The sequence below is a fragment of the Schistocerca piceifrons genome, chromosome 1 (assembly GCF_021461385.2).
Source record: "Schistocerca piceifrons isolate TAMUIC-IGC-003096 chromosome 1, iqSchPice1.1, whole genome shotgun sequence".
NCBI lineage: Eukaryota > Metazoa > Arthropoda > Insecta > Orthoptera > Acrididae > Schistocerca > Schistocerca piceifrons.
In genome coordinates, this window is record NC_060138.1 from 200,868,976 (window position 1) to 200,882,207 (window position 13,232).

Consider the following 13,232-nt stretch of genomic DNA (forward strand, 5'->3'; position numbering starts at 1 on the left):
AAAAACTGATCTACAGGTATCCTTGATAAAACATCAGTATAGAACGACGCAGAATACAGAAACGGACTAGCAAAAAAGTGTAAACCGCTAAGGTCAGGCGGCTTGTCAGCACAAAATACATGTGAATCTTTTAGTCTTTCTTTCACTGCTCTACTTCCCTAGCACAAGTAACTCTGCTGTGATAGAAACGCGGGGCGTCAATGCTAACGACCGGCATTTTCAGAAAGCGCCGTCAGATAATCCAGGCTTTATGGGATCGCCGTCGAAGCGATTCCCTAGTCCGCAAAGCGAACTCGGCCGCCGGGAGAGGCACAAATCGTGGCGTTTAATTATCCGGAAGTCGCAAGCGGCGGTGGTCGCCCGGTCGGTTGCGATTAATGAGGAGGACGGGGCTCCCGCCTCTCTGGCTAATGGGGGCTCAGCACAGAGGGCCGGACCGCTGCAGGACGGAGGTATGCAGCAGCGGTAGCTGCTTCTGTAGTACACACACGCGCATACACACACGCTCAGGTAAGGCTTTCCTCACTTCATCTGTCTGATCATTACACATAGCGAGGCGCACAGGTACTTTAACACTTAGTTATCAGCATGCACATTCATCTTCTACCACCACCACCACAATTATTATGTATGCAAGCAAATAAAATATTTGTTTTTGTGCCACCTACGTTTCGCTTTCATTTTATTTAAGAAGCATCATCAGTGGCCCCTACTACAAGGTGGTCAAAATAAAACGGACCCAGGAAATATTTCTTGTACCATAAGATAGGCTGCCCCAGGTAATGATCATTTGAATTTATTTTGCCTATTTTAAGGTGCATGAAATATTTTTCGGGCCAGTTTTGTTTTGCTCACCGAGATGTAAGCAGGCTGTTTAGCTTTTTATGTTGGTAACACCACGTAGCGCTCTGTATGAAAATCACTGACTGTGCTGTGTACAGTCTTAATATTCCCAGCAAATTGTTGGTGCTAGTCTTCTTCTAAAGAAGGCTCATAAGAATAATACAAAGAATAATACTTCTGATGCAATAAATAGGATTATTCCTCATCGTAATCCAACTGATACAAATCCTGTATGTAATCCTTGATATGTTTTGGCATTGTTGAAATATTCGCTATTGTACTGTTGGGCAGTTGGATGTGAACAGCGCATAGCGTTGCGCAGTTAGAGGTGAGCCGCCAGCAGTGGTGGATTGGGGGGGGGGGGGGGGGAGATGGCAGAATTTTAAGAGCGGGCGATCTGGACGTGTGTCCGCCAGAAATAGTAAATTTGTAATACTGGATATCGTATCAGATAAAACAGTTTGGGCCCAAAGCTCGAAACTGGTTACTACAAATGATCAACACCTGTATTAAAGAGCTGAATATTCCAAAACTATGGCGGCAGGCGAGAGTGGTGGCTTTACTAAAACCTGGCAAGGAGATAAAGGACCCCAAAAGTTACAGACCAGTGTCACTTCTATGCCATCTCTGTAAGATACTGGAGCGGATCACTCTCAACCGGGTGGCAGAAACTATAGATGGAAAGCTCATAAAGGAACAAGCCGGTTTCAGACCAGGAATATCTTGTTGTGGGCAAATACTTAATCTGACGCAACATATAGAAGATGGGTTTGAAAAAAAATTAATAACTGGAGCAGCTTTCATAGATCTTACTGCTGCATACGACACGGTAAACCACAGAAAGCTTTTGCGCAAATTATATCGCCTCACAGGGGACTGTAGGTTGACGATGGTTGTTGGTAGTGTTCTGCGGAATCGAAGATTTTATGTCTCCCTAAATGGTAAGAACAGTAGATGGCGACTGCAGAAGAATGGCTTACCAGAAGGAAGTGTACTTTCTCCCATCCTTTATAATGTGTACACTAATGACCAACCTATACCTCAAGATGCAAAACTGTTTGTATATGCTGATGACACAGCTGTGGTGGTCCAGGGGACCAATTTTGATGCAACATCTGGAAATTCTCTAGAGCGCTTGAAGAACTGGCCCAATACTACGACGCCAGTCACCTAAAGCCAAACCCTGACAAAACCCAAGTATGTGCTTTCCATCTGCGCAATAGAGATGCTGGAGGTGAGCTCGACGTTACATGGCAAGGTAAGAAGCTAAAGCACTGTCCAACACCTAAATACCTTGGGGTTGTACTGGACAGAACACTTTCCTTCAAGCAGCATTGCCAAAACACCAAGGCTAAAGTCTGCTCCATGAATAACATCATCCGCAGGATGACAAACTATGAATGGGGAGCTCAACCATCAGTACTGAGAACAACAGCACTTGCTCTGTGTGTTTCTGCAGCGCCAGTATGGGAAGCATCTGCACATGCTAAACAGGTTGATGTAAGTGTAAATGAGACAATGCGAATTGTTACAGGCTGTCTCAGACCCACACCAACGGGTAATTTGTACCTACTTGCTGGAATTGCCCCATCCAAGATCAGAAGGCAGGTGGCAGCAGACGCTGAGAGAACGAAGAAAGAAACAGATTCTCGACACCCACTGAATGGGCACGTCACTCAGGCTCGGAGGCTTAAGTCTAGAAATAGCTTTATTGCAAGAACCAAGATCCTTGACGGTTCACAGGAAGATAATAGAGTCCGTAAATGGGAGAATGAACAAACCGCACTGCAGATAATACCAAAAGAGCAAATGGCATATGGAAACAAACTTCCTTATACAGTGTGGAGAACACTAAATAGGCTGAGGGCTGGTGTATCCAGATGCAAAACTAATCTGTGCAAGTGGGGACTGCTGACTAACGATGACGACGTTCTTTGCGTATGCGGAGAGGTACAAGACGAGGCACATCTGCTCATGTGCCGACTACTGCCGGAGCCCTGCAGTTTTAGTGACCTGCTACAAGCCAACGACAAAGCCGTAGCGGTGGCTAACTATTGGAAAAATAAAATTTGATCTGGTCACGGAAAATGAAAATAAATGACTGGATATCATGAACCGATTTATATATATAGGGACTTTTGAACAATATTAAGGTAAATACATTGTTTGTTCTCTATCAAAACCTTTCATTTGCTAACTATGCCTATCAGTAGTTGGTGTCTCCAGTAGTTAGAATCTTTTATTTAGCTGGCAGTAGTGGCGCTCGCTGTACTGCAGTAGTTCGAGTAACGAAGATTTTTGTGAGGTAAGTGATTCATGAAATGTATAAGTTATTGTTAGTCAGGGCCATTCTTCTGTAGGGATTTTTGAAAGTCAGATTCCGTTGCGCTAAAAATAGTGTGTGTCAGTTTAGTGATGATCAGAATAAGTAAAGAGAGTAATGTCCGAGTACGTTCAGTTTTGCTCAGCTGTTTGAAAATCAAATAACGTAGAGGTTTATTAGCACAGTAATTCATTAATTTCTCTAAGGGGACGTTTCAGTGTATATGTTTGTTGTGTGCATATAATATATATTACTTCATTGTACAGCATGTTTAAGAAAGAATGACCTGATTCTGGATGCTACCTAGAGTTTCAAACAATCGCTGTCAAGGCGTCTTCTCAGTTCGGAGTCACTCAGAAGTAAGACGGCGTCAGCTCAACAGAAGACGTTGTAAACAGTGGGTCAGTGATTTTGGTCCAGCGTACTTTTCAACGGAGTTTTGGCAAGGATACGCCTGCATCCAACAACATTCGTCATTGGTATCTCCAATTTGAAGAGGCAGGATCCAAGGTAGGAGTCCAGGTCGACCCTGCACTTCTGATGACATGGTGGAAGGAACTTGGCAAATGTTTCAACGCCACAAAAGTCTACTCGACGCGCATGCAGAAAACTGGCAATGCCTCATAGGATTGTCTGGCTAGTGTTAAGGCGTCTTTTGGTCTATAAATCATACAGACTACTATTAGTGCAAAATCAGATGCTTCAAATGGCTCTAAGGACTATGGTACTTAACATCTGAGGTCATCAGTCCCCTAGAATTAGAACTACTTAAGCCTAACTAACCTAAGGACATCACACACATCCATGCCCGAGGCAGGATTCGAACCTGCGACCGTAGCGGCAGCGCGGTTCCGGACTGAAGCGCCTAGAACCGCTCGGCCACAGCGGCCGGCACTATTAGTGCAAGTCCTTCAGATTGATGACAAAAGTAAACGATTTGACTTCAGCAATGCTTTGCTAGAGGACGGGGAAGACGGTACGTTTTTACCGCGGTTAACCAGTGATGAAGCAACATTTCATGTTAGCGGTGAAGTAAACCGGCATAACGTGCGCTTATGGGGACTCCAGCACTTTCGTCACATTTTGACCATGAAAGAGACTCGCCTAATTTCAACGTTTTTCTTGCCTTTTTTTTTTTTTTAAAGTAAAACACAGAGAGTGGAATGAGCTACGTATGTTCAGATGCTGAAGAACTGGGTTTCTCCACAACTACAGGAGGACTCCTGTGACTTCATTTTCCAGCAGGATGGTACTCCACTACATGGGCATAACAACGTACATCAGTTACTCAATGACGGTCTACCTCGCATTCTTAGCCTCCAAGATCGGCATACAAGACCTGATGCGATTTTTTTTCATTTTTTCTTTTGGAGATATCTGATGGAAAGTGTGTTCATCTCCCCTTTACCTTGTGACATTAAAGAAGTGAAGAACAGAATAGCAGCCGTCGTGACTTCTGTAAAAGCACATACTTTGTGTAAAGTTTAGTATCCCGTGTTTGTAGAATGCTTTTATCAATAAATGTGGAGCTTTGATATCAGGTCATTCTTTTTGAAACACACTGTAAGTTCTTCATTTTTCTTTTAGTCTTAGGTAAGAACTTTCTGGAAAACAAGATTTGTAAGGTTAAATTACAGTTTAATTCTATTTGCGATGTTTTTGTGATGTTATCACGTAAGTGTACCCCTCCAATTGTATCTCGTCGCCCTGCGCACACCAGGGTGTCCGATTTTCGGCGTTTGCGAATTTCACACGAATGTTTTTCTTTCGCTATAAGATTTTCAAAAAACCCGTACTGATTGCGTGTAATTTACTGTTGACATTGTTGCCAATTGTCGCTCTATGTTTTTCGGCCGTTTCTTGTGTATGCTGAGCTGTCTGTATGCAATTCGATATTCTTTCGACTGTTATATCGGTGCGTCTGTTATTCTGTATGGTGAGAGATGTTCAGCGGTGAAAGGGAGAATAGTAGTGGAGGAACTTTTTTTAATGGAAATGCCAGTAATGAGGAGATTATGTTTTTTGTTGTTTTAGTGACTATCAGTGAGTTGTCATTTATATTAATTATACTAATTTGGTCATTTATTACTTTTTCACATAAACGAAAGTAGGCTTGTGTGTTTCTAAATCTGAAAGATTACGTCAATTAAAATTTCGTGCCAGTTGCTAGTAGCGCCTTTTGAGGAAACATCTACATCTACATCTACATCTACATCGATACTCCGCAAGCCACCCAACGGTGTGTGGCGGAGGGCACTTTACGTGCCACTGTCATTACCTCCCTTTCCTGTTCCAGTCGCGTATGGTTCGCGGGAAGAACGACTGTCTGAAAGCCTCCGTGCGCGCTCTAATCTCTCTAATTTTACATTCGTGATCTCCTCGGGAAGTATAAGTAGGGGGAAGCAATATATTCGATACCTCATCCAGAAACGCACCCTCTCGAAACCTGGCGAGCAAGCTACACCGCGATGCAGAGCGCCTCTCTTGCAGAGTCTGCCACTTGAGTTTATTAAACATCTCCGTAACGCTATCACGGTTACCAAATAACCCGGTGACGAAACGCGCCGCTCTTCTTTGGATCTTCTCTATCTCCTCCGTCAACCCGACCTGGTACGGATCCCACACTGATGAGCAATACTCAGGTATAGGTCGAACGAGTGTTTTGTAAGCCACCTCCTTTGTTGATGGACTACATTTTCTAAGCACTCTCCCAATGAATCTCAACCTGGTACCCGCCTTACCAACAATTAATTTTATATGATCATTCCACTTCAAATCGTTCCGTACGCATACTCCCAGATATTTTACAGAAGTAACTGCTACCAGTGTTTGTTCCGCTATCATATAATCATACAATAAAGGATCCTTCTTTCTATGTATTCGCAATACATTACATTTGTCTATGTTAAGGGTCAGTTGCCACTCCCTGCACCAAGTGCCTATCCGCTGCAGATCTTCCTGTATTTCGCTACAATTTTCTAATGCAGCAACTTCTCTGCATACTACAGCATCATCCGCGAAAAGCCGCATGGAACTTCCGACACTATCTACTAAGTCATTTATATATATTGTGAAAAGCAATGGTCCCATAACACTCCCCTGTGGCACGCCAGAGGTTACTTTAACGTCTGTAGACGTCTCTCCATTGATAACAACATGCTGTGTTCTGTTTGCTAAAAACTCTTCAATCCAGCCACACAGCTGGTCTGATATTCCGTAGGCTCTTACTTTGTTTATCAGGCGACAGTGCGGAACTGTATCGAACGCCTTCCGGAAGTCAAGGAAAATAGCATCTACCTGGGAGCCTGTATCTAATATTTTCTGGGTCTCATGAACAAATAAGGCGAGTTGGGTCTCACACGATCGCTGTTTCCGGAATCCATGTTGATTCCTACATAGTAGATTCTGGGTTTCCAGAAATGACATGATACGCGAGCAAAAAACATGTTCTAAAATTCTACAAGAGATCGACGTAAGAGATATAGGTCTATAGTTTTGCGCATCTGCTCGACGACCCTTCTTGAAGACTGGGACTATCTGTGCTCTTTTCCAATCATTTGGAACCCTCCGTTCCTCTAGAGACTTGCGGTACACGGCTGTTAGAAGGGGAGCAAGTTCTTTCGCGTACTCTGTGTAGAATCGAATTGGTATCCCGTCAGGTCCAGTGGACTTTCCTCTATTGAGTGATTCCAGTTGCTTTTCTATTCCTTGGACACTTATTTCGATGTCAGCCATTTTTTCGTTTGTGCGAGGATTTAGAGAAGGAACTGCAGTGCGGTCTTCCTCTGTGAAACAGCTTTGGAAAAAGGTGTTTAGTATTTCAGCTTTACGCGTGTCATCCTCTGTTTCAATGCCATCATCATCCCGTAGTGTCTGGATATGCTGTTTCGAGCCACTTACTGATTTAACGTAAGACCAGAACTTCCTAAGATTTTCTGTCAAGTCGGTACATAGAATTTTACTTTCGAATTCAATGAACGCTTCACGCATAGCCCTCCTTACGCTAACTTTGACATCGTTTAGCTTCTGTTTGTCTGAGAGGTTTTGGCTGCGTTTAAACTTGGAGTGGAGCTCTCTTTGCTTTCGCAGTAGTTTCCTAACTTTGTTGTTGTACCACGGTGGGTTTTTCCCGTCCCTCACAGTTTTACTCGGCACGTACCTGTCTAAAACGCATTTTACGATTGCCTTGAACTTTTTCCATAAACACTCAACATTGTCAGTGTCGGAACAGAAATTTTCGTTTTGATCTGTTAGGTAGTCTGAAATCTGCCTTCTATTACTCTTGCTAAACAGATAAACCTTCCTCCCTTTTTTTATATTCCTATTAACTTCCATATTCAGGGATGCTGCAACGGCCTTATGATCACTGATTCCCTGTTCTGTACATACAGATTCGAAAAGTTCGGGTCTGTTTGTTATCAGTAGGTCCAATATGTTATCTCCACGAGTCGGTTCTCTGTTTAATTGCTCGAGGTAATTTTCGGATAAATCAGGTTAACTCTGATTACAGGCTGTAATGATCGTCAGCGTTAGTTACCTCTGAGATGCGGTTAGGCAAAAATGCTTTTGAGGCATCAAAGACGCCATTATCAACATCTCACTTAGCTTAAACGAGGTCGGATAACAGGGCTACGAGAAGCTGTATGCGTATCTGCGATACTTCAGAAAGACTGGCAGAAATGTAGCCACTATACACGATTGCTGGTAGGTGGTCACGAGAATGCACGGTCCCAAGATGACTGGGCTCTGGACAACTACGTGGGCTACCGAGAGGAAAGACCATCGTATTGGGCGCATCATGCTGCATCTGTAACAGCAATATGACCAACAGTTGGCACCACGGTGACACAACGAACTGTACCAAATCGGTTATTTAAAGGACAGCTCCGAGCCAGACACCCTGTAGCGTGCATTTCACTGGCGGCAAACCACCGCCATTTGCGACTTCTGTGGTGTCAAGCGAGAGCTCACTGGATCGCAGGGTGGAGGTCTGCTGTGGTTTCTGACGAAAGCTTGTCCTGCCTCTGTGCCAGTGATGGCCGTGTGTTGGTTACAGGAAGGTCAGATGAATGCCTGTTACCATGCCGGTTTCGTATGACAGCAGGAACACTTTTGTGGTTATCCCATGTACCCCTGCACGTTAATCTGGTGATTCGACTTCTTGTGATGCCATTCATGAACAGCATTCCAGGGGGTGTTTTCCAACAGGATAATGCTCGCCCACATGCCGCTGTTGTAACCTAACATGCTCTACAGAGTGTCGACACGTTGCCTTGGTCAGATCGATCACCAGGTCTGTCTCGAATGGAGCACATGTGAGACATCATTGGAAGAAAACTCCAGCGTCAGCATTAACCGTCCCTCTACTGACCGTCCAACTGCAACAGGCATGGGACTCCACCCCACATACTGACATCGGGCACGTGTGCAATACAATGCGTGCACGTTTGCATTCAACATTTTGGCGGTTACACCGGTTATTAATGTACCAGCATTTTACATTTGCAATGGCTTATCTTTTGACCTAATTTCTATCAGATAAACACGGTTTTCCAGCATCTGTTGCATCTATGTATGTTATAGTTTGGTGTACCTGACATTACAAAATGTTACTGCTAGCTTTAGCTCCGCAACGCACGGGTAGTCTCTCAATGTTTATTATATACATCTTGGCGGCATAGTACGCCATGAATTCTTAGCACAAAGTCGAACGATTAATATGGACTACTACTTACAAGTTTATGTGAAGCAATTCGGGAAGTACAGTTTAGTTTTTCTCTGAGCGTACGTTAGACGCAATAAGTTTTAGTCTATGGTAGTTGACCACTGCTGCTTTGTTAATAAACAGCAGTCGCGGAAGTAAGTGTTCTAATGCAGTGGGAATCCCAGTTGACACGCTAACTCACAACCAAATACAAAATTGTTACAATTACGTACTTTATTGCAGTCACAAAAGATCGAACTCTACCGTAAATACTAAGTGATCAAAGGATTTAGTTTCTTGCGATGGGTCACGTAAACAGTACATCTGGAAAACAGTACGCCCGTACGATAGCTTGTAAGGGGGCGGGGGTAGGGGGAGGTATGGTAGAACAGGGGTATGCAGTATTTTTATTATTTTGGAAGAAGAGTGACGACTTGTAAGTAGCCATAAAATGTTCCAGTTACGACCCCGTTAAAACCAGCTCAATACCGGCTTTCAAATGGTTTTCTTGAAAGAAAAACGCCTTATCGCACTGTATTTTTTCCTTTCCGTGAGAGCTGGGGGAGGGGGAGCTCCTTTGCTGGGAAGTGTCCACAAATCGGAACAATAATAAAAAAAAATTATGGTGGCTAAGTAACAGCCGGGTGGGATCCTCGGTTGCGCCACTCCAGTTGCGCAATGTAAGCGGGGAGAGAGACAGTAGAGCAGAATTATACATCTACAAAGGTATATCATGTCCGCTGCCGGTAGAACAGAATACTCAAGAGCATTTTAAGAGGTCAATGTAAATTTTCAATCAAAATTGTGTTGATATGGCACGGAGTGATCCTCTTATAAAAGGAGTGCCTACAAAAAATCTCGAAAAAGCGCTTCCAATTGCAATAAGATGTATTAACGATTAGTGGCAGGCATTGTCATATGTGAAGAGAATGTTTAATTCCAGTGACAAGGTGACAAACGTGCCTAATACAACGTATCAGAAATAGTTCTCAACGTCTAGTGCTTGGAGTTGTTTTTTTTTTTTTTTTTTTTTTTTTTTTTTTTTTTTTTTTTTTTTGCACTAATAAGTGTGTCTAAGGTCTTTCTCTACATATCTACGAACCTGGTCGCAGCGGTTTGTCAGTAACTTCGAGCACAAACGTGAGCATGCTTCAGATTCGTTAGCATGTATATTAAATATAGCGAACGTGAAAGAAGGATAATTTAGGACTTCTGATATTTTTATCCCTTTCTAGAGGATTCTTGCGCACAAATTCGATTTGGTTTGTGTTGCTCGGACGGTGACACGAGCGACAGCTTCACCTGGCAAATTACTCGCTTCACGTTGGCAATTCATTCAACTGAACTTCAGCAGGGAACACAGCTAAGCAACTGAGCGGGTGCCGACAGGGATTTCTGTTTCGTCGAGAGGCAGTTATATTGTGACAAAAGTACAGCCACGCGGCGGAAAGGCTGGTCTCAAGGGCACACATTCAGCGGCACTCTGGCAGTCTTTCCTTCTATCAGATCTGCCAGAAACTTGTTTACCCCTCGACAGAAAAGACCTTATTAAATAATAGCAAGTGCCGTGGTGCAGCTATCTGCTTCAGTTAAATTTCAATATCGTCACAGCCCTTTGCATCCCCAGCTGCCGCCTTTAATTAAAAATTACGAGTACCCCCTGCAAATGCTTCACTAATGTTCCGAGGGGCTTTGCATACCCGTTGGAAAATCTTAGCTGCATCCAGTGCTTCTATTAATACGCCGTTATTGCTCGAATTCAAAATCGCTATGAACGAATCAGCGTAAACGTATTTTTTTTAAACAAACATATATGCCTAGTGATATTAAAATTAAATAACGTGGAAAGATTCACAAAAGAATGCAACAAACGGTTTGAATATTGCGAAAGCGGTAAGAATTTTATACAGGAGTTTCGAAACAGCTGCTTACTGATTTACATACTGTATCATAAGCTGCGTAGCTCGTATCAGCAAGCATAAAAGTCGTTCTCTGCTATTGCTCTTCACTATCCTTGAGTGCTGCATACTAGCAGTGAAATTTACCACTACGTCTTGTGGTGTCTCAACTCAAAAGGTGGATTCAGTTGCCACACAGATTGACTGTTCAGTCCCGTCCAGCGTGTATTTAAATGTGTCCACAAAAAAATAGTCTCAAGAAGCCGGATCGGGTAAATATGGAAGCCAACCAACGCCTGTGCCAGTAAATTGGGCCGGGCTCTATCTCCCATGAATCTATGTGCCTGCCCGATTCTTCAACTGCTGGGAGGGGGGGGCACAAATTGGAGCCTAAGAAAGGGCCCATAATGTGTCTGCTCCATACCGCAGCCCAAACTGTAATTTTGGGACAGTCCAGTGGTTTAGCTTCACACAAATGAGGACTTTCGAATCCCCAAAATCGCCGGCTTTTTTTATTCACGAATTAGTTCAGCTGGAAGTGAACACCATGTACCGGTATAATCTGGTGACTCGATTTTGAATGAGGACTTTTGTAGACTGCTTCTCAGTATTGTATGAGCGCTGGAAAGCTTCAAACCAATATCTGTTGAAATTCTTCGGACGGATTTCCTCTGATGTTGTTGAATATCTTCAGAAGTAGTGAAGACATTTTCAGAAGTAAATACTGCGGCCAACATTCCTATCAGCCCTTCTGCTAGTCTGTTCGAATCTGTCGAAGAGCTCGCGCAACATCTGCGAAACATAGCTCTTTCAGGGCTAATTTAACGCTCAGAAATAAAAAGAAGTCTTTACGGTAAATGATGACAGCCAAAACAGTTGCAGGATAAAGATTGATTAAAATCCTTGGCCACGGTTTCGGTATATATAAATATACCTTCATCAGAAGTAAAATATCTAAAATTACATTCTGCAAAGGAAATTAATAAAACATTTGTGCCACAGGCGTCGTCAGTAGTTAAAAAGCTATAGTTCATGGACGAAGTACTGATGCTAAGCTGTGTTCGCACCGACCCTCTGTCCATAATCATGTTGTATGTATGGATATGATGTTTTAACTACTGACGACGCCTTTGACACGAATGTTTTATTAATCTCCATTGCAGGGTGTAATTTTAGATATTTTACTTCTGATGAATGCATATTTATTTGTACCGAAACCGTGGTCAAGAATTTTAATAAATCTTTATCCTGCAACTGTTTTGGCTGTCATTTACGGTGAAGAATTTCAACAGTTGATGTTTCACCCATGTTCAAAATCTTGAGAAAGAAGTCTTCCGGCGCCGGACCTGGAGAATACGGAGGGTGGTGAACAGTCGCCTAGCGTTGAGAGGAGAAGTCAAGGACGTTGCGGTTATCCGCGGCGCTTAGGGCGATTCTACAAGAATGGCTAGCTGGCAGTTTCAAAAAGCTTTACAACCGGTATCACAAGTGTGTTGCAGCTAATAGTGATTAATTTGGAGTCAGTAAAAGAATTTTATTTCTAACTCTTATTTCCTTAATTTTCAGAGACAATTCACCGAACTTTTTAGACTACCTTACATGAACAAAGCCAGCTATCTGTTATCATCCTCCTCAACTGCCATTCACAGCAGATCGCCCGAGCAGATAATAAACAGCCCGCCGCGCATATATGCAGTCGCTGTCATACACGACAAGAAAGGCTCTGACGTAGCATGAGCGCTTCCCTTATATAAGAACTAAACTCCGAACAGGCCTTGGAGGCCCAACAGTACCGACCTACCGCCAGGTAATCCTCAGACAACTGGCATCACCGGATGCGGATATGGAGCCGTATGTGGTCAGCACACCGCTCTCCCGGCGGTTATCAGTTTTCGTGACCGGAGCTGCTACTTTCCAATCAAGTAGCTCCTCAATTGCCCTCACAAGGGCTGAATACTCCACGCTTGGCAACAGCGCTCAGCGGACAGGACGGTTACTAGAATGAGATTTTCACTCTGCAGCGGAGTGTGCGCTGTTATGAAACTTCCTGACAGATTAAAACTGCGTCGCAGGTTCGAATCCTGCCTCAGGCATGGATGTGTGTGATGTCCTTAGGTTAGTTAGGTTTAAGTAGTTCTAAGTTCTAGGGGACTTATGACCACAGCAGTTGAGTCCCATAGTGCTCAGAGCCATTTGAACCATTAAAACTGCGAGTTCGAGTCTCGGTCCGGCACACAGTTTTAATCTGCCAGGAAGTTTCAGGACGGTTACTAATCTAAGTGGTAGTCAAGCCCGACAGCGCGGAACTTCGGTGATCTGACGGGAACCGGTGTTATCACTGTAGCAAGGCCGTTTCCTCTCTCATATTAGGCGCGATCCAAAAGTTTCCGTTCGAAGGCCACAATAACTCCATGACCGCATGTCGATGGTTGTATACCCCCCACCCCCACCCAAATCGGAGTCG

The 13,232-nt window shown here is 43.6% G+C and overlaps 1 protein-coding gene across 2 annotated transcripts in view; it reads right to left on the reverse strand.

Annotated features, from left to right (window-relative positions):
- Positions 1 to 13,232, reverse strand: part of LOC124711151 (spastin) — a 484,594-nt gene that overhangs the window by 276,003 nt on the left and 195,359 nt on the right. The window lies entirely within an intron of this gene.